Below are 19,996 nucleotides of genomic sequence, written 5' to 3' on the forward strand. Positions count from 1 at the left end.
TGTATAACATAACCAACAAATTGGCATCCAGCCTTTCCTTAAAGGCCAATAATGAAGAATAAACCTAGTATCTCTTAGGGGAAGGACGTATGACAAAGATATGAGTTGAATAGTTTTTGGAATTGCCTGCAGAAGAGAGAGGCACACTCAGTAATTCATCATGGTTTGGAAATGACCTTAAGTTCTTGAAGGCTACAGAATAAACTTCTAAACCAATGGCATTTCCAAATTATAATAATAAAATTCCCAAATCAATAACAGAAAGAGAAATCACACACAAAATATGGAGACTATCTGGGGATCAAACTACCAAAGCACATGAAATATTTGTATTAATACAATCACAATGTGCTCCTTTAAGAAATAAAGACTTTAAGAAAATGGAGTTAAAAAAAATGGCCCAACCATGATTTAGTGCAACCATTTTGAGAAGCAACTTGAAATTATGCAAATAAAGTAACTAAAAAGTCCATATTGACCTAGAGATACCATTACTCAATATTTATCTAATGGAGGTCATTCATGCAAAGAAGGTCCCTAAATGGAACACCATACTTATTGTAGCACTTTTTGTGGTAGCAAAGAACTGAGAGAAAAAAAAACAACAACTAGATGTCCATCTATTGGCAAGTGGCTAAATTGATTGGGGTATAGGAATGGAATGGAATATTAATGTACTACCACAAATAACAGATATGATGGATCAAGAACAGCATGAAAAGACTTTAATGAACTGTTGCAGAGTGAAATGAGCAAAGCCAAGAAGATAATACATAAAAAGACTACAACAATGGAAATACAAAGAACACTCATGAAGCAATTGAAAGGAAATGTTGCAAAATGACAAAGAACAAGCATGGTCCCCAAGAAGCAATGAAAAGACACCCGTAGTCCTAATTCCTTTGTGCAGATGGAAGAATCACAGGTGTGGAATATGAGATATATTTTCAGACATTTTCATGTATTGGTGTTTGTTCTTTTGCTTATTTCTTAGCAAATTTTTGTTCATTTGGAAAGACTTAAGAACCCCAATGAATATAAACACAATTCCTGAGGATTCATCATGAAACTCCAGAAGAGTTAGGATGAAGCTAGATGCAGTTAGGTACATAGTTAACATTGTTTTTTGGTTATCACCAATATGGGAATTTGTTTTACTTTATTACTCATGACAGTTTTAAGGATTTTGCTTTTCTTTTTCCCCCATTGGATGGTGGATAAAAATAGATTTTTTTGTTTATTTAAAAAGGAAATTAAAAAAGAAATAAAGGTATCTTTAAAATAAAGATGTCAGCAACTTATCAAGTGCTTATTTGAATTATTATGAGGATCAAATGAGAAAATATATAGAGAGAAGTCTATAAACATTAAAGGCCTAAATGCTATGGCATTGTGGCTAGAAAGTTGGTCTCAAAGCTAGGAGGACCTGAGTTCACAGTCTATACCTGGCACATATAGGTTAGATAATTCTGGGTGAGTCATTGAATTTCTTAGTGGCAGGCAATTCTTAAAGACTGTAAATTTCAAAGAGGTGACAAGGTGCAAGGATAGAAGGAGTTTCTTCATCTGGGAACTCCTCACATCAATAAAATCCCAGGTCTAGTCCCTATGACCTTATTGCCGATTACTGTTGTTCAATTTGCTGCCAGTGGATCCTTGATTTCCCATTTGAATGTGGATCCTTGAGCAAGTCACTTAACTCTGTAGTCTTCAATTTCTTCATCTGTAAAATATTACAATTCCATACCATAACCTCCTTTCTAACTCTAAATGTAGGCCCTTAATAATGAATGCTTATTCAATGAATATGTATGTATGTATATTATATATATACATATACATATACACATATATAGTATGTGTGTCTATAATCAGTTGTTTGCCTGAGACCCAGTCCCCATGCTATGCCCCAAAAAACTGGTTTCCCAATTGAAAAAATCAGGTCTAATATCTATTCATCTAATAACATTCCTTCCTTATACTTATGTCTCTTGGATGATACAGACCTATTCCTAGTTTTAGCATGGACCAATGACATCACGAGGGTGATGTTTTGACTTGCATGTGAATTGGATTGAAGTGAGGCTTAGCTTCCCAAAGTTCTCAATCTCACCGTCTTCTCCAGAGTCACTGGAGTCCAGGGGCAAGATAAATGTCAAGGTAACTGGTGATGGCCCAGGATGCAATGAGGATCCTTGGCCTTTCTAAAATAAGGTCTTTCCCAGGTCTCAGTTTGCCTGAGGCAATATCTATTCAATGATTAATGGCTAAATAAGAATTGAGACAAAAGATGACCTAGCTTATCATTATAAAAGTATCAGCCTGAGTCCCTTCTAGGTTATGGAGAGTATCAGTATAGCCTCAACAAAAAACAGATATCTGCTTCTCAAAGGTTCCTAGCCAATAAATATTGAACCTGGGCATATATGTTGAAGTATATGAAGCGTGAGTCCAATGGTTTGCTTCTAGAAACTATCCTCTTTGGAAGAAGAGAGGACTAGGGTGGGGGAGAGGTAGGAGTGTGCTTAGGGTTTGGGACATAAAACCTTTCAGAAATGCCCATTACTAAAAATTCTGGCCCCAGGATGCTCCTAGAAAGGGGCCCCGGAATGGTTCCCTTGCTCTAGGATACCCAGTTAGTCATGAGCTAAGCATGAATACTTGGACACATTTTGTCAGGGGTTACAGTCAGCCAGCCCAGCCAGTAGAAATAATGCTTTGTCATAATGCTATCCAAAGTGAGATGTCCAGGTGCTCAGGCTAAGTGGAATGAGTCATTGCTTGGCCACTGAATCTAACTCTGCTCTTCATTCAAAGCTTTCTAAACACTTAGTCTCAGAATTCAAAAGAAAGCCCACCGCACTTCCCAGAAAGCAATGGTCATGGCGTTTCATCCCATTATCCTTCATTTCCATGTATCCCTTGTTAAGCTATGCTTCACAGAAGATGCTTTCTCTGCCTGGAAGGAGTTCATATATTAGTACTGAAAAGAGAGAAAAGAAAGCTCCCTTCCCCCTTTCCTTGCAACATTTGAATATAAATTCTGCATCAAAATTGTCTGTAAGTAGGAGAAAAAGACAGAACAGCAATATGGAGCCTCGGCTAGGACCCCCTTAAAAAAAATCTGATCTTCACTGATTGGCCTTCTCTCTAAATTATATCAAATGCAGCACATCTCTAATTTTAGCAACCTCCTAAGAACCAAATTGCTTCATTCTGAGTATTTTATAGCAAGGATGATCCTGGCAAAACTGTGAAATCAGGAAGTCTGTCTTAGGGACCCTTTTATTTTATTTTATTTTTTTGGTTCAGGAATTCTCTCTCTTTCCAGGTTCTCTTACACCTCCTTCTTTCCCTCCCCTCATTCTTTTCTTTTCCCTTAAATAAACAACTAATTTTATTGCCTTCCTCTTTCCTCCACCCACATCTCATCCTCTCCAGCTTCCAAGGTGAAAATTTATATCCTTTCATGGGTCTTTGCTGCTAAATGGTAAATAAACAGAAACTGAAAATGCTTTGAAAATCCCTGGAATGACTAATCAATCAATTATCAAGCATTTGTTAAATGTCTGTATTTGCAAGGCACTGTGCCAAAAATTTAGGCCTCCTGACTGGTAGGGGGGAAATACTCTGTATAAGTCAGTCTCTCACATCATTTCTTTTTACAAAAGGAGTCAGGTTTTGCAGTATTAGATGTCTCGCCCTACTGGATTCCTCAGCTCTGGTCTCAAAGCCTTTGTCCCACCTATTGCCATGCCTCCAATCCTCTCCTTCCTCAACTCCATCTCTCAGAATCTCTTACTTCCTTCCATATCAATCTCAGGTGTCACACCCTAAAAAAACAATCTTTCCTGATTCTCACCACTAAAAAAATTACTATGTATTTTTTTTGTCTGTGTACAATACAGTTCCCTCTTACAAACAAACCTGTTCTGTAAAATATAGATTCAGTCAAAAGGCTACACTTAAGGACTGAGGATTTTGTTCTGTAAAATGTGGATTCAGTCAATGGGCTGCACTTAAGGACCTAGAAGGCCACATGTGGCTTTAAGGCCTTAGGTTCCCCACGGCTGGAATTGGTTTCTGTGCTGCTCCAGTCCATGGAAGAAGGTAGTTGAGGGCAGTTTTAAGGAGACTTGACTCCCAAATCTCCAGATTACAGATATAATTAATTATCTTCTCTTTCATGTATTGTACTAAGTAGGGTGCAATAACTTTGCATTACCCTTTTCCTTTGGGGAAAGAGACTGTTTCTTCAGTTGTGGACAATGATGGTTTTTGGTTTGTTTAGGAGACAATGCCCCAATGTGTCTGACCAGCGTAGGTTCAGTTTGGAGAATACCTGGATGAAAATACCCCTTTGCCATTTTGCTACTGTGAGTCAGTGAGTCAGTCAACAAATACTTAAGTGCCAGCTATGTGCCAAGCCTTGTCCTAAGTGCTGGGGACACCGAAAAAAAAAAGGAAAAAAGACAGTCTCTGTTCTCAAGGAGCTCATAGTGAATCTGTCCATAAACGCTTATTAAACACCTACTATATACCAGTCACTGTGCTAAGCACTGGGTATAAAGTGGGGAGACAACAAGCAAAGAACTGTGTACAAACAAGATGTATACAGGATAAATTATCAACAGAGGGAAGGCATTAGAATTAAGGGGAGTGGGGAAAGGCTTTCTGTAGATGGTGGGATTTTAGCTGGGACTTGAAGAATGCCAGGGAAGCCAGGAGGTGAAGATGAGGAAGGAGAATATCCCAGGCATGGGGAACAGGCATCAAAATGCCTAGAGCCAAGAAATGGAGTGTTTTTATTCTTGGAATAAGTAGGCCAGGTGTCACTGAATCAGAGAATGTGGAAGGGGGGAGTACAGAGTATAAGAAGCCTGGAAAGGTAGGGCAGACTGCTTATAAAGGGCTTTACATATTAAGCAAGGGATTTTATAATTGATCCTATAGGTGGTAGGGAGTTACAAAAGTTGAGTTGGGGGAGGGGTTGGAGAGAGTAGCATGAAATGGTCATGCTTGAACTTTAGGAAAATCCCTTTGGCACCTTTGTGTAGGGTGGAGGCAGAACAAATGAAAAGCTATTGCCATAATCTAAGCATGAAGTGATGAGGGTGATTATGTTGTCAGAGGAGAGAAAGAAGCCTATATGTGAGATATTAGGAAGGTAAAATCAACAGGCAGATGAAAGAGATTGAGGTATTAAGAACTATACTTATGTTGTGACACTGGGAGGTAGGGAAGTGCCAACTGGACAGAACTGGCCTCTAACCTGTGGGTGGCCAGAACCACCTTGAGAAAGGAGAGTCAGAAATCAAATAAAAGTTTAATTTCAAAGTGCAACCAAATTTGCAACCAAAGAGGAAAATCAGGCTCCCCAAGAGTGGGGGGACCCAAGGTAGTGTGGGGAGATATCAATACTTATACCAATGGCTACCCAGTGAGCTGACAACGAGTGGTAACAACAACAATGAAACAAGTTTGATTCATTGCAGGGCTTCATGACCAGAACACGGATATAGCAGATGCTAGTCTGAGCTCAGAGAACACCTGGTGCTGCTCAAAGCACTGCAATACTTAGGTGATTTTGCCAGAGTGTGAGATCATCCAGAGGGTGAGTGCAAAGGCTTGTCTTTATGCCAAAGCTCAGGGCACATCTTGCTTGCTAGGCTTTAGCTCTGGAGAACAGGGTGTCTCCTAATATCTTGACATTTGACCATAATAGGGAAGTTAGGAAGAAAGGATGGTTTGGGGAAAGGGAAGATTATGAGTTTAGTTTTATACATATTGAGTTTCAGATGTCTTTGGGATATCCAATTTGAGACATCCAGTAGGCAGCTGGAGATATGAGACTGAGGTCAGGATATAAACTAAGACTGAAAAAATAAATCTAAGAATAATGACTAATAATCAAATAAGATAATAATGAATCCATTGGAGTTGATCAGACACCAAAAGAAATACTACAGAGGGAGAAGTGAATCAAGACAGAGTCCTTTAAGACATCCATGGTTAATGGACTGATAGAGATGAAAACCCAACAAAGATTTAAGGAAGTTCAGCCATGTAGGAAGAAAACCAGGAGAGAGCAGTGTCACAAAAAACCCAGATAGAAGAGTGAGCTCCAAGGAGAAAAGGGTGGTGCTGACAGTTGCAGAGAGGAAAAGAATGATTTCTCTGGGTCTTTGGTTCCTCTGCTGTAACATGAAGAAATTGAGCTACAGGCCCTTTTAGGTCAAGGGTTTTGAAGCCTTGTGTATGTGAAGTCCCTTTGGCATTCTGGTGAAGCTTATGCACCCTTTCTTAGAATGGCATTTTTAAGTGCACAATGAAAAAATATACAGGAGTACAAAAGAAATAAATTATTGCAATACAGCCATCAGAATGCTTTTTTTAATCACTAACTCCACATTAAAAACCTCTGTTTGAGGTCTAAATCTATAACCTTGGAATCATCTTCCTGTCCTGTCTCTCCCTAACCATCTCCCTACCAAACAGATACTATACTAAATTTTACCAGTTCTACCTGGATAACTAACTTCTCAAATTATCCCATCCCTTCATTCACAAGGGTTAGGGTTATGCATTCCCTCCATATTATTGTAGCAGCCTGCTAGCTAAAATGTTTACTTCAGCCCCATGCCGATTGAATTCATTGTCTATAGGGCTGCCAAAACCATCTTCCTAAAAGAAAGTTTGACCAGGTCACCAGCTTACTCAAGAAACTTGTAGTTCTATTGCCTTTGGAATAAAATATAAACTCATGTTTGAGATTTCAAGCCCTTCTGCAGTCTGGTTCCAGCTCTTCTTTACAGATTTATTCCAAATCCTCTGGTTCATAGACTTGACTTTTCAGTCCAACTGGTCTACTTACTCCTCCCCTGAAGACCTTCTAATCTTCTGTCTTAATTACCTGCCTCCTTGACTTTTGCATAAGTGCCTCCTATGCCTCTATCCCTGGAATACACTATTTCCTCCCCTCTGCCTCTTAGTAACCTACAAAATTCAGTGCATAAGTCAATTCAAATGGGAAATCTTTCCTTATCCTCTAGGTTCTAAGTGTATGCCACCTTCTGCTCAAATTACAAACTTATCTATCTAAATGTTGCATCCTCTCAGAATGTTAAACTCCTGGAGGGCAGGACACTGTTCTTCCTTTTATTTTAATGTTGTGCTTAGAAATAATAAGCATTTGTTGAATTGAGGCTGCTCTCTAGATTCCTGGAAAGTAGTTTATCCTGTTAACATCCCACTTCCTAGTGCTGCTAAGGTCTTCCTGTTCTCAAACTGCCTCTCATTCCCCCATCCCAAATCATTTAATCTCTAGACTCCCTGTGATGACTTGGTATCATGAAATAAAAGAAGCACACATCTGAAACAGGAAGGGACCTCAGAAATCTTATACGTCCAACATTTTTTACCAATGAAGAAATAGATCAAATGACTTGACCAAGGTCACACAAGTAAATATCAGAGAACAGCTTGGGACCTGTGTTCTCTGAATCCAGAGCTCAGGCTTTCTCCACTATAACAGCTGTCTCCTGTCTCCATATCTCTGCTCAATGAGTAATCCAAGCAACCCCCATTTAACCCAGACTAAACCCATTATAGTTTTTCAACTCCCTAAATTCAAAAGAACATATTTTAAATTCAGACAGGCTAAGTAGCATTATTCATTCATGTTATACTATGTCCCCCTACAACATTCTTTTGCCTAAAGTTGTATTATTATAAAGTCACCTAATAATATGAGGTAAGGAATGTTGGTAATTACAAGCAATTCGCCTTTCTTTTCCCCTTCAATATATAGCTTCTTCCTATAAACTAGCTGGATATTTGGTTTTGATTTGTGTTTATCATAAAAGTTGCTGAGGTGGAAGCCAAATATCCGTGGCTGCCAGAGATGCATGGCAATAGCTTGAATCTGTTCCCACTGAAAGAGGAAAGGAACATAATAAATTGGGCAAGGACACATTTATGAAAATTGGATGCTATCTAAAAAGTGTGTGTTTTGTATCTCTCTGCTGTGGTTAGGGATAACAAACCAAACAATGCCCACAACATAAAATTGTTCCTAGTAACAGATTGGTTAGACCACTCAAAAACAACAGCTAACACAACCCTGCAATGATTTTGAGTTCTTGGTAAAGGAAAGGGGGACATAGTGTGTCATCAAAATCATCTCCCTAAGAATGTATCCAGACATGCAGAATACTATTAATAGATACTAAGATAGTCCCCTGCCCTCATAGAATGGACCAGTCTAGTAGAGGAATAGAATGTATACCTCAGTTGCAAACTGATGGAGATTTTATGTATAAGGGAGCTACAATCAAAGCACTTTGTGAGATGAATGACTGAATGGAATAATGGTGAAGAAAGGGAAGTGTCTTTGCTAAACATCAGACATTTAAGTAAATAATGACTGAGCTGCAAAGTCATAGAACTTAGTACAGTATTAAGAAAGTTCAGAAGAGAGGGAGGTTGAAGGGGAAAGATAATGACACTGTTTTGGACATGTTGAGTTTAAGATGTCCATAGGATATCCAGTTAAGAGGGGGAGAGAGGGAGAGAAGACAGACAAGAAGGGAGAGGAGAGAGAGAGGAAAGGAGAGGAAAGAGAGAAGAGGGAGACAGAAATAGGCAAGAGAGAGATGGAGAGAGAGGGAGGAGAGACAGAGAGAGGAAAAGAGAGAGGAGAGAGACAAAGGAGGGAAAGAAAGGGAGAGAGGGAAGGTGGAAGAGAGAGGGGGAGAGAGAGGGAGAGAGAGAGAAAGAGAGAGAGAGGGAGGGAGAGGGGAGAGAGAGAGAGAGAGAGAGAGAGAGAGAGAGAGAGAGAGAGAGAGAGAAATCATCTGTATAGAAAGTATAATTGATCCAATAGGAGTTGATAAGATCACCAAGGAGGATGATACAGAGGGAGAAGAGAAGGTCCAGAACAGAAGCTGAACAGACATCCACAATTAGTGATCATGACCTAGATGAATATCCAGCAAAAAAAGACTGAGAAGGAGCCATCTGGCAGGTAGAAAAAGGCCAAGCAGAGCATAATGCCACAAAACCATAGAGAGAAGAGGGTGATCCATAGTGCCAAAGGCTACAGAGAGGTAAGTGCACACATCACATAGGGTAGGTGGGAATACATTGGTTGAGATCTCCATTGCTATCAGAAATACCCACACCAGTGAGGTTACAGGTCTAATTAAGTATTTGACAATTTTTAGTATGTCTTCAGATGAGGCAAGGTGATTATTAAATAGAGAGGAAGTCTTGGAGTTAGGAAAATTGTTTTGTCCTATCTCTCTCAGTTCTCTTACTTCTATAACTGGATGGCCAAAAGTCAAATCACTTAGTTTCTCAGTGGCCCCCTGATAGCTACTATAGACGAATTGTAGAAAGATAGAAGTGAAAAGATGGCAACTAGGTGATGAATGGATAGATAGCCAGCCCTGGAATCAGGATGATTCATTTTTCTGAGTTCAAATCCAGCCTCAGACACTCACTAGCTCTGTTACTTAACCCTATTTGCCTCAGTTTCCTCATCTGTAAAATGAGCTGGAGAAAGAAATGCCAAACTACTCCAGTATCTTTGCCAAGAAAATCCACAACCCGGTCATGAAGAGTGAGACACGACTGAAATGACTCAACAACAGAGGTGAAAAGAGTTTCCATGTGGGAAGTCCATGACATCAGTGAACATTCATGAAATCAAACACTCTAGTGACAACTACGGAGAACACTTCATAACCTTTTTCACATCAATGGTTCTGGAAGACAGGGGAGTCATACTCCAATAGAAATTGTGTACATAAGGATCCCTGCAGACCATGTGTCTGACACCTCTGCTGTAAGCCAAGTGGACTTTAATGTAGTGATACCTTCTCTTAGCTCTCCAATTAACTTCTGCAAACCTAAGAGTGTTAACTGCCAGGAAAATAGGGAGAAAAGACAACATTTGAATGGGTTCCCACTTCCTCCAGGGCCCTCCTGTTTCATTCTCACCTAAGAAGGTGGTAAGTAGACTCACCCACTTCCTTACCTACTTTAACACATGCTCAGGAAATGAGTCTCTAAATAGACCCAGTTGGAAAACACAAATGCAAGATCTGACAAAAGTAATTGTCTCCACCTGGTCACTCTTGAGGGGTTGGTTTTTTTTGACAGAGACTAAATCAGCTTCTTTGTCTTCTCACCACAAGCTCTGTTTGCACATGGATCATTTTGGTCAGAATGGATTAAAAGTAGTCAAGTATAGCTTACACTAAGCATCTCACAGGGAATTTTTAGGAATTGTTGTGTATAAATGGGAAGGGTCTTGATACTAGAAACTGGTGAAACCTAGCCCTTAACATGCCTGTCATTTACAGGATATATTACCTTCAACAAGTAACTGAATTCTCAGGTGGTAGAGGAGATGACTAGATACTGTGTCAGAATCTAGTTCAAATTTCTGACTTGCCTTCTTGCAACCCGCATGACCACTCTAGGCCTCAGTATCTTCATCTATAAAATGAAGGCATTGGAGGAGGTATCCACAGGTCTACAATCTTATGATCCCTCTAAATTTTACTGCCCTCCCCCTTCTGATTACTTCCTATTTACCTTATAGGTTCTGCATACATGTTTGTCGGGTTTTTTTTTTTCTCATCCTTCAGATTTCGAGTTCCTCAAGACAAGGGATTGTCTTTTGTCTTTCTATGTACCTGCCACATAGAAGTTTCTTAATAATGCTTATTGACTTAATAATGCTTATGTAATAATATTGCTTATTGGTTTAATAATGCTTATTGATTGATCCCTCTAGGCCTTAATTTCCTCATTTGTAAAATGAGAGCACAGAGCAAATGCATTTTCAATTCCATGTATAGTCAAGTCAACATTTATTAAAACAAATTTTATGTTTGGGTTTTATAATAACCCTGTAAGGTATGTAATAAAGGTATTATTCCTGTTTTACTAGTGAGGAAACTGAGATTCTGAGAGTTTAAGTGACTGTCATAGTTACACAGGGAAGTTGGCCTTGAATTTGAAGTTCTCCTAACTCCAAATCAGTTTCCAAAACCAACCACCCATTTCACTGATTAGGAAACTGAGGCTCAGAAAAGTAAAGTAGCATCTTTCCTAGTGTCGTCCATGTATTAAGTGGGAGAGCTAATATTTGAATTCAAGTGGTCCAAATCTAAATCCAGCGTTCTTTCCATTTTGGAAGAACTTTATCCACGTACTAGTGGCAACCTGGCCCTTCTGTCTCTACTTTTTAAAAATTTTGGTCTCCAGACTGTCATTTGTCAGTTTGTTTCTGGGGTAAAAGAAATCAAAGGACAAGTTATGGGCTTTGGGCATTTCCCTATTCTGCTGAAGGTGAGGGTAAAGGAGTGGGAAGGGAGACAAACATCTATATAATAGTGCTTACTATGTGCCAAGCACTGTGCTAAGCACTTTTTGTCTCATTTGATCCTCACAACAATCTGCAAGGTAGGTGCTTTTATTACATCCATTTTGTTCAGTCATTTTTCAGTTATGTCCATCTCTTCATGACCCTATTTGGGGTTTCCTTGGCAAAGATACTGCAGTAGTTTGCCTTTTCCTTCTCCATCTCATTTTAGAGACAAACAGGCTTAAGTGACTTGCCCAGGATCACACAGCTACTAAGTGTCTGAGGTCAGATTTCAACTCAGGTCTTCCTTATTCCACATTCAGCACTCTATCCACCTTGCTTCCTTGCTAACATAAGTTTTGCTGGATCCATCCATGGATGGATGTAAAAAATCCTTTTTACAATTATGTCTTACAAAAATCTGTGTAAATCTAAGACACAGTGTTGACCTCTCACAACTCTTGGTCTTATGGATCCACAAATCTCATCTCTGGGTGGATGCTCCATTGATATATGACACTTGACATGTTGGTAATAGCCTTCAATCCCTCCTCTTTCTCAGTTGCTATGGGCAACATCCCCGGTTTCTAGTTCTCTAAGATCTCTACCTTAAGACCATTCTCAATTTTTTTAGAACATCTATCATGTTCAAGCAATCAAGGCTGTTCCAAGTATTCTATTCCATTATTCTAGGGTGCCATACAAATGTTCTATTAGTGTTACTTTTTTAGCCTTCTTAAATACGTTAGTATGTTTAATCTTAGGCTGATTTTTCTTGACTGAATGAAGAAGCATTCATTAAACTCAACTATCTGTCAGACACAATACAAAACTGAGATACTACCCTTAAGGAGCTTATATTCAAATAAGGGAAAGATGACACATCTAGAGGAGAGCTAGCCTGGGATTGCAGTATTGGTCTGGGGAGGCACAGAAATGGTGCTACAAAAAGCAGTGGATTACATGCCCTTTTGAGAAGCAGTGATTGTATTGATAGTTATTGTGCTCAGAGTATGAAGTAGAAAGGCAGCTAGGTGGTATAGTAGATAGAGCACTGGACCTGGAGTCAGAGAGATCTGAGTTCAAATCTGGCCTCAGACACTTACTAGTTATGTGATCCTAGGTAACTCATTAACCACATTTGCCTCAGTTTCCTCATCTGTAAAATGAGCTGGAGAAGGAAATGGCAAACTACCAAACTATCAAAAAGACCCCAAATGGGTTCATGAGGAGTCAGACATGAATGAAACAGTTCAACAACGACAACATGACGTAAAAAGAGCAACCTGATCAACATGACTAACTGGTTGGGATGTGAATTATGGTCTGGTTTGGGGCCACTTAGATGTAATAGACAAGGTAAATCACTTGCTAACTAACCAAAGCAGCTCAGCTCTAGACCAAGAGCCCCAAAGATGATTATATTAACTCCCCACAGTCTAGGAGTCAGGTTTCTGGAGATCTGGTATAGAAGATGTTGAGGAAGGCAAGAGCAAAGCATGTGTCAAGACGGCCATGGTAGCTAGCTGACTGGAACATGAAACATAATCTCTGCTCTGTTGGCTTGATATAGATCTCCATTCTAAATATGCCTGTATCTTCCTTGTCCTTATTTAGGCTCTCAGATCCTATTTTGCTATAGAGAGATCATGTCACACGTTTGGAACCAAGCAAATCACCTCTCTTCCATTCCTTTTAAAATTTTCGCTATGCTTACTTTGCAAATTGTTCACTATGGTAGACATCAATTAAAGCACCCACTCATCTTGTATATTATCATTGCAAATACTTATTTCATTTCCTTGCAAACTCAGGAAAGAGAAGTCCAATTTGCAGTCTCCTAGCATGGTGTGATTTACCTTCTAAACAGCATCAATTCTTGATTGATTGAGTCAGTTCTAGAGTCTTTTCTCTACAAGAAATGAAGTAACAGCAAATGATACATAGAAGCAATGTACTTGAATTATTGGGGAATGGTTCACTTTCCAGAGAGGCTGGCCCACTAAGTATTGTAAGCATGATATTCAAGTTGAATTTCACATTTAGTCCCAAAACATTAATTTATCATGATTCCCTTCTCCTCCACCTCCTTCATTCATTGATTTCAAAAAAGCCTATTGTACAACAAAACAAAATCATGATAAATGTTCCCAAGTTAACAAGTTCCCTGTAGCATCACACTATTGTGGGCATGAAAAATAAGAAATATGAGAGTGATATCATTTAAGACCTTGAATTAGATTTCATTTCAGGGGTATTTCACTGTCTCCGACCAATGTGATATGCATTCTGATAAGTTCTGCAGCAGCAAGAAATGGGGTTGTTATGTTGGTACCACAATCAATCTATAGAAGCAGAGAACACATCAACATTGGGAAATGTAGGGCTTTTCAAAATGCATCTTTGGAATAACTATAACAGAATTAAATTTTCAACTTGTTTTAATTCATTAATCACTTAACTACACTTACCTAAAGTGGGACATTATGATTTCATTAACTGTATTAAATGATGATAGGTAAAGTCAATATGGCAAAATTCCAGTAGCAGATAAAGAGTGCCTCAGTTATTTTATGGGCATGGTTTAATGGATGGTTCAGTCATTCTTATTCCATTCTGCATGTGGAGACTATGTGCTGCTTTGGCACCAGGACATTAAATTGGCACAATTATGTACTTATTCCTTATTGCTAAATATTCCCATGTTGCAAAGAGGGAGTCCCCATCTAGATTGTTTAGATGTCTTAACCAATATTATCTTAAAATAGAATTCATGGCTCTGAAACCCATAAACTTGTAACACTCAATTCAATGCTCTCTTTCAAAGAATATACGACCCGTGAGGAAAATCAACAGTTCTGTCAAAAAGTAATATAGCAGAACTCAAAGCTATTCATTTTTATTCAGTATTTATGAAGTTCCTATTAAATTCTAAGCACTGTATATCTATAACATGAAGTGTATAATACTTATTAACATGGAACTCATAGAATAACTCTTCACATGCATATAGACTACCCATTCTCTCTGTCTGAGCAAGCTGGCTTTCCTCATCCTATCCTCATATTGACAAGTCTAGATTCCCAGAGAAAGACCACCACCAAAAAAGTTACTCTCAACCTCGTTCAGGGTTCTAGGATTCAAGGTTCTAGGTTCCTATTGTGGAAGACTATATTCCACTTACTCACCATTACAGTTCTTAAGCCCCTACTGGTGTGCTTCATTTAGACAAAGCCAGCTGCTCACAATAATGATATCATTGAATCTAAAACATGACCATTTACTTAAAAATAATGAAAAAATAATAATCAATACATTGCAGGTACTCAATACATTGCAGATATTTGATATGAGCAAATGTAGGAACGGTCAGTTTAACATAGTCTTCAGTATTTGTGGGAGAGGGAAGGCATATAATTAAGAGAAACTTGGCAAAGTGAGGAAAACTTGTGTGTTCAGGATGACTTACATTTCTGGACTGCCATGTCATTAGATTATTCAACATCTGCACCTCAGGAAACTGTAGTTGTTCCAACTGTCCTCTTACATGTTCTCATTATTCTTCTACTGGGAAAATCCTCTTCTGCTCCAGATGAAGCACTGACATGCTCTTTTAACTTACAATGACCTTTAAAGGGATATTAAGGAAATGACTTACCACTTTATTGACTAGCAGTCCCCCTTAAATCAAAGAACTGCAAAATTCATCAGGCTGATGTTCTCAGAGAAATACAAAGGAACTTAGTCAGTTATTCACTACATAGAGTGCCGCATTTCAAATAGCTCTCAGACAGACCATCCATTTGACAGCTGAAAAAACTGATTTTCTGATTTTCCAGAGAGGGAAGAAGAGAGAGGTAAGAGCAAGTCTGAGATTTTTGAACCTCTCTGCCGTTACAGATGTCCTCTCTAAGAGGACATTCAATTGTCTTCCAATAAGAATCAGTTTTTCTCTGACCAATCAGGAAATAGCATATTAAGCCTTCTTATTACATGACTATCTTGCTTCCTGGTTCTTCACATAGCACCCTCAAAGCTGACTTTTCCACCCCTCTAACTCATCATTATTCTCCTGTTGGGTTCTCCTCACCTGGTCATTATTAACTGCTCCAGCATGGTTCTTCTCCATTTTCAATGGCTCAGAGCTTCCTGTTCCTCAGTGAATAACCTTTCCTCTTTTTTCTATTAGTTGTAATGCCAGTAGATAAAATTTAATTATTCCTGTCTTCAAAGAGTTATGTGATTTATCATTTTGTGAGTTTTAATTTCTTAAGCCTTAAAAAAGAGTTCCATACAAATGAACTGAGGGACCACAGTGCTCTGCAGCTGGAACTGAGTCCTCAACCATCAACATTCTGTGTCTCTGAAAACTGTATTTTTTCCTGATTGCATTTTATAACTTTTTAGTAAATAAAATTACTTTCCTGCCCCCTTTTTGTCTCCAGACCATTCACCCATGAAATTGACATCAAATTTCATCTTTTACAAGGTCATTTAAGCCTTTCTATTTATAAAGTCCATTTTCAGCCCTTTTTGGCAGCCAGACTGCTCACCTCATAGCTGAAAACTATTTCTTTACATGTGCTTTTTAACATTTTATTGAACAAAAGTAATTTTGCTGGCCATTTCAGACAACAAACTCTTCACTTAGAAAAGGGAAATTACCTTACATTCCTCCCAGGTGAATTTTGTCTTCTTTACATGAAATTTTTTTTCCTGCTACATTCAGCTTTTCTCAGCCCTGTTTCCTGATTATTTCATATAGGGAGAGTATCTTACACAACAGTAGTACACACAGGCCAATATTCATACTCTCCTCTCCTGATGTAATTAATGGTTCAAGGTCACTGTGACAGGAGGTCTCCAGCGGAGTGACCCAGGGATTTGTGCCTGACTATGCTTTTGAGTGGTATCTAGGTGGGATAATAGATGAAGTGCCAGGCCTGAAATCATGAAGATGAGTCTTCCTGAGTTCAAAACTGGCCTCAGACACTTTATTAACTGGTCTTCAGGTCACTTAACCCTGTTGACCTCAGTCTTCTCATCTGTAAAATGAGCTGGGGAAAGAAATGGCAAACCACTCCAATATCTTTGCCAAGAAAACCCCAAATGGTTCATGAAGACTCAGACACAATAGAAGGAACAACTGAACTGAATTGGGTAATTTCACATTTCTATTAGTAATTTAAAGAAAAATGGAAAATTGTATCAATGACACAGAAGGTAGAGTGCCAGGCCTAGAATCAGGAACATCTCAATTCAAATCCAGCCTCATGCATTTACAAATAGCTGTGTGACCCTGGGAAAGATACTTAACCTCTGCTTGCCTCAGTTTCCTCATCTATAAAATGGAGATAATAATAGCACCTACCTCTCAGGGCTGTTGTGAGAATCAAATGAGTTAATAAAGTAGCACAGTGTCTGGGACATAGCGAAGTACAACACAAATGTTAGCTATTGTTAAATTATTTTTATTCACTGCTTATCAAATTTGTTAGAGTACTTGCTTCACTCTCATAAGATGAAATTCAGTCCTGATAAATGTAGCCTTATACTTTGTCAAAAAAGAATCAATTTCACATGTAAAACAGGGGGAGAAATTGTTCATTATCAGCTTATATGTCTAAAAGTTGTAGGGGTTTTAGTGGACTGAACATTCAATATGAATCAGTAGCATGATGTGTATGTATGTAAAACAACTAATATGACCTTGGATGGCATTAAAAGAGGCAGTTTTCAGGAACAAGAAGGTAACAGTCCTTCTATGATACCTTGCTATTATAGAATCTCTTCTGAAATCTTGTGTTGAGTTTTGGGAAGTACAGTTTAAAAAGGACATTGTTCAGCTAAAGGACATAAAGAGAAGGGTAATTAAAATGGTTAAGGGACTTGCACACACCACATTAGGCTCAAAATAACTAGAGACATTTAGCCTAGAGAAGATTCTGAGAGGACATGGTAGCCATGTTCAAGGATTAGAACAGCTGACATGAAGGGCAGCCAAGATAGTAGAGAAAAGGCAAAAAGTTTCCTGAGCTCTCTCCAGTTTCTCTCAAAACAACTTTATATTGAGCCAAAATGATTTCTAGCCTGACAGTACCCACAGAAATGGGGTGAAACAATTTTCCAGCCCAAGATAACTCAGAAAGACTGCAAGACAGGTATGTCTCACTTGGGCAAAGGGAGAGCATAGCTCAGTGCAAGTTGTTTCCCAAAAAGCCAACAAGAGGCCTCTAGCCCAGCAAAGATCAGAAACATGACTCAGCAGACCAGCAACACAACAAAACAGCTGCAAGGCCTCCAACCCCAATGAAATAGGTAAGTTGCCCCAGAGAGCTCACAACAGGAGGGTCACCATAGCAAGCCAGTGACAATGTCCCTGGTCCCTTCAAGAACCTTGGAACAGTGCCCCAGGAACCCCAGAAGGAGATATCAACTTTAAAATTCATAAAATAAACCGAAGAATGAGCAAAAAAAAAAACCCAAACAAACAAGCAGCCCTGACCATAGAAAGCTACTGTGGTGATAAGATCAAAATATAAACTCAGAAGAGTAAAATAATGTCAAAATACCTACATGTGAAGCCTCAAAGAGAAATATGAATTAGTTTCAAGCCCAAAAAGTTTTCCCAGAAGAGCTCAAAAGGATTTTAAAAATCAAATAAGAGAGTCAGAAGAAAAAATTGGAAAAAAGAAATGAGATTAATGCAAAAGAATCATGAAAAATGTCAATAACTTGGTAAAGGAAACACAAAAACTGACTGAAGAAAACCAATTCTTAAAAAACAAAATTGGCCAATTAGAAAAGAAAGTACAAAAGCTAAGAGAAGAAAATAATTCCTTAAAAATTAGAACTGGGCAAGTGTAAGATAATGACTCTATGAGACATCAAGAATCAGTCAAAATCTCAAAAGAATGAAAAAATAAAAGAAAACATAAAATGTCTCATTGGAAAAACAACTAAGCTGGAAAATAGATCTAGGAGAGATAACTTAAGAATTATTGGACTGCCTGAAAGCCATGATCAAAAAATAGCCTGGACAGCATCTTTCAAAAAATTGTCAAGGAAAACTGCCCTGATATCCTAGAACCAGAGAGTAAAACAGTCATTGAAAGAATCCACCAGCACCTGAAAGAGATCCCAAAAGGGAAACTCTCAGGAACATTATAGCCAAATTCCAGAAATCTCAGGTCAATGAGAAAATACTGCAAGCAGCCAGAAATAAACAATTCAAGTATTGAAAAATCACAGACATGATAACACAAGACATAGCAGCTTCTACATTAAAGGATCCGAGGACTTGAAATAGATATTCCAGAAAACAAAGAAGCTTGTATTATAACCACTAAACAGCTACCTAGTAAAGCTAAATATAATCTTTCAGGGGTAAAAATCAACATTCAATGAAATAGGGCACTTTTAAACATTTAAACTGAGAAGAAAATTCAATGTTTCAAATACAAGACTCTAAGGGCTCTTTGATTCTAATAAGGGACAAGTCATTTAATCTACATCTGCCTTTCCTCATATGTAAAATGGGGATAATAGTAGTACTCACCTTGTGTTGTGAAGATCAAATGAAATAATTTATAAAGTACTTAGTATAGTTCCTGAAACAGTATATACTTTATAAATGCTTGATCCCTTCCCCTAATACCGTCCTAATGGAATTGGAACCAGCCACACAAGTTCGGTCAAATGAGCAAACATCTAATGGAATGATGGTAGAGACATATGATGTTCTTGAACTAAAGTATCAAATTCTTCTCCTCTCCTGACATCCATAAGCTGGGATAGTATGAGATGATAAATAGAGTTCTAGGTTTGGTTCAAATGTTGCTTGTGACACTCACTAGCCATTTGACCACCAATAAGTCACTTAACTTCATCTGTAAAACAAAGAAAATAGTATTTGTTAATTACCTCCTGTTATACTGTTATGGTAAGGTTCAAATGGAATAATGAATACAAAATATTTTGCAAATTGAAAGCACTGAATAAATGCCAGTCACTTATTATTGATTCTTGAACTATTTGTTATTACCCTGGGCAAGTTGTATAATCTCTATTTTAGTTTCTTCAAATGTAAAATGGGGAAATGGGGATAATAACACCTACCTTACAGAGTTGTTTTGAGGATCAGATTGGGTAATATTTGTTAAGCACCAAGGACAGTGTCTGACCCATAATTGGTGATTACTAAATGCTTGTTCTTTTCTTATTCTGTCCCCATCCTACCCCTCATTCCCATATAGTTTTCTTCTAGAAACTGTTGATGACATTTTGACTTGAATATAGCTACTTGAAACTCAAGTCATGCTATTTTAAACTTCATTTATTCTCTTTTTAATTACTACACTATTTCATGCTCTCCTTTGTTCATGTAAGTGGATTAGAACTAGTGTTTTCTAATGAATTGGGGAAAATGTATATTTTAAGAGAGCAAACTAATTGAAGTTGGTGATTTTAGGTAGTACTCCAAAGGATTAAACTGATTTTGTGTCAACATACTTTGAATTGTGTCATTATCATTGTCAAATACAATTAAGTAATGTCATATGCACTATTGTATTAGGAGTAGGCTGAACTAAGGATCAATATTCAAATGTATCTGCTATC

Source organism: Notamacropus eugenii, chromosome 6 (assembly GCF_028372415.1).
Source record: "Notamacropus eugenii isolate mMacEug1 chromosome 6, mMacEug1.pri_v2, whole genome shotgun sequence".
NCBI classification, from domain to species: Eukaryota; Metazoa; Chordata; class Mammalia; order Diprotodontia; family Macropodidae; genus Notamacropus; species Notamacropus eugenii.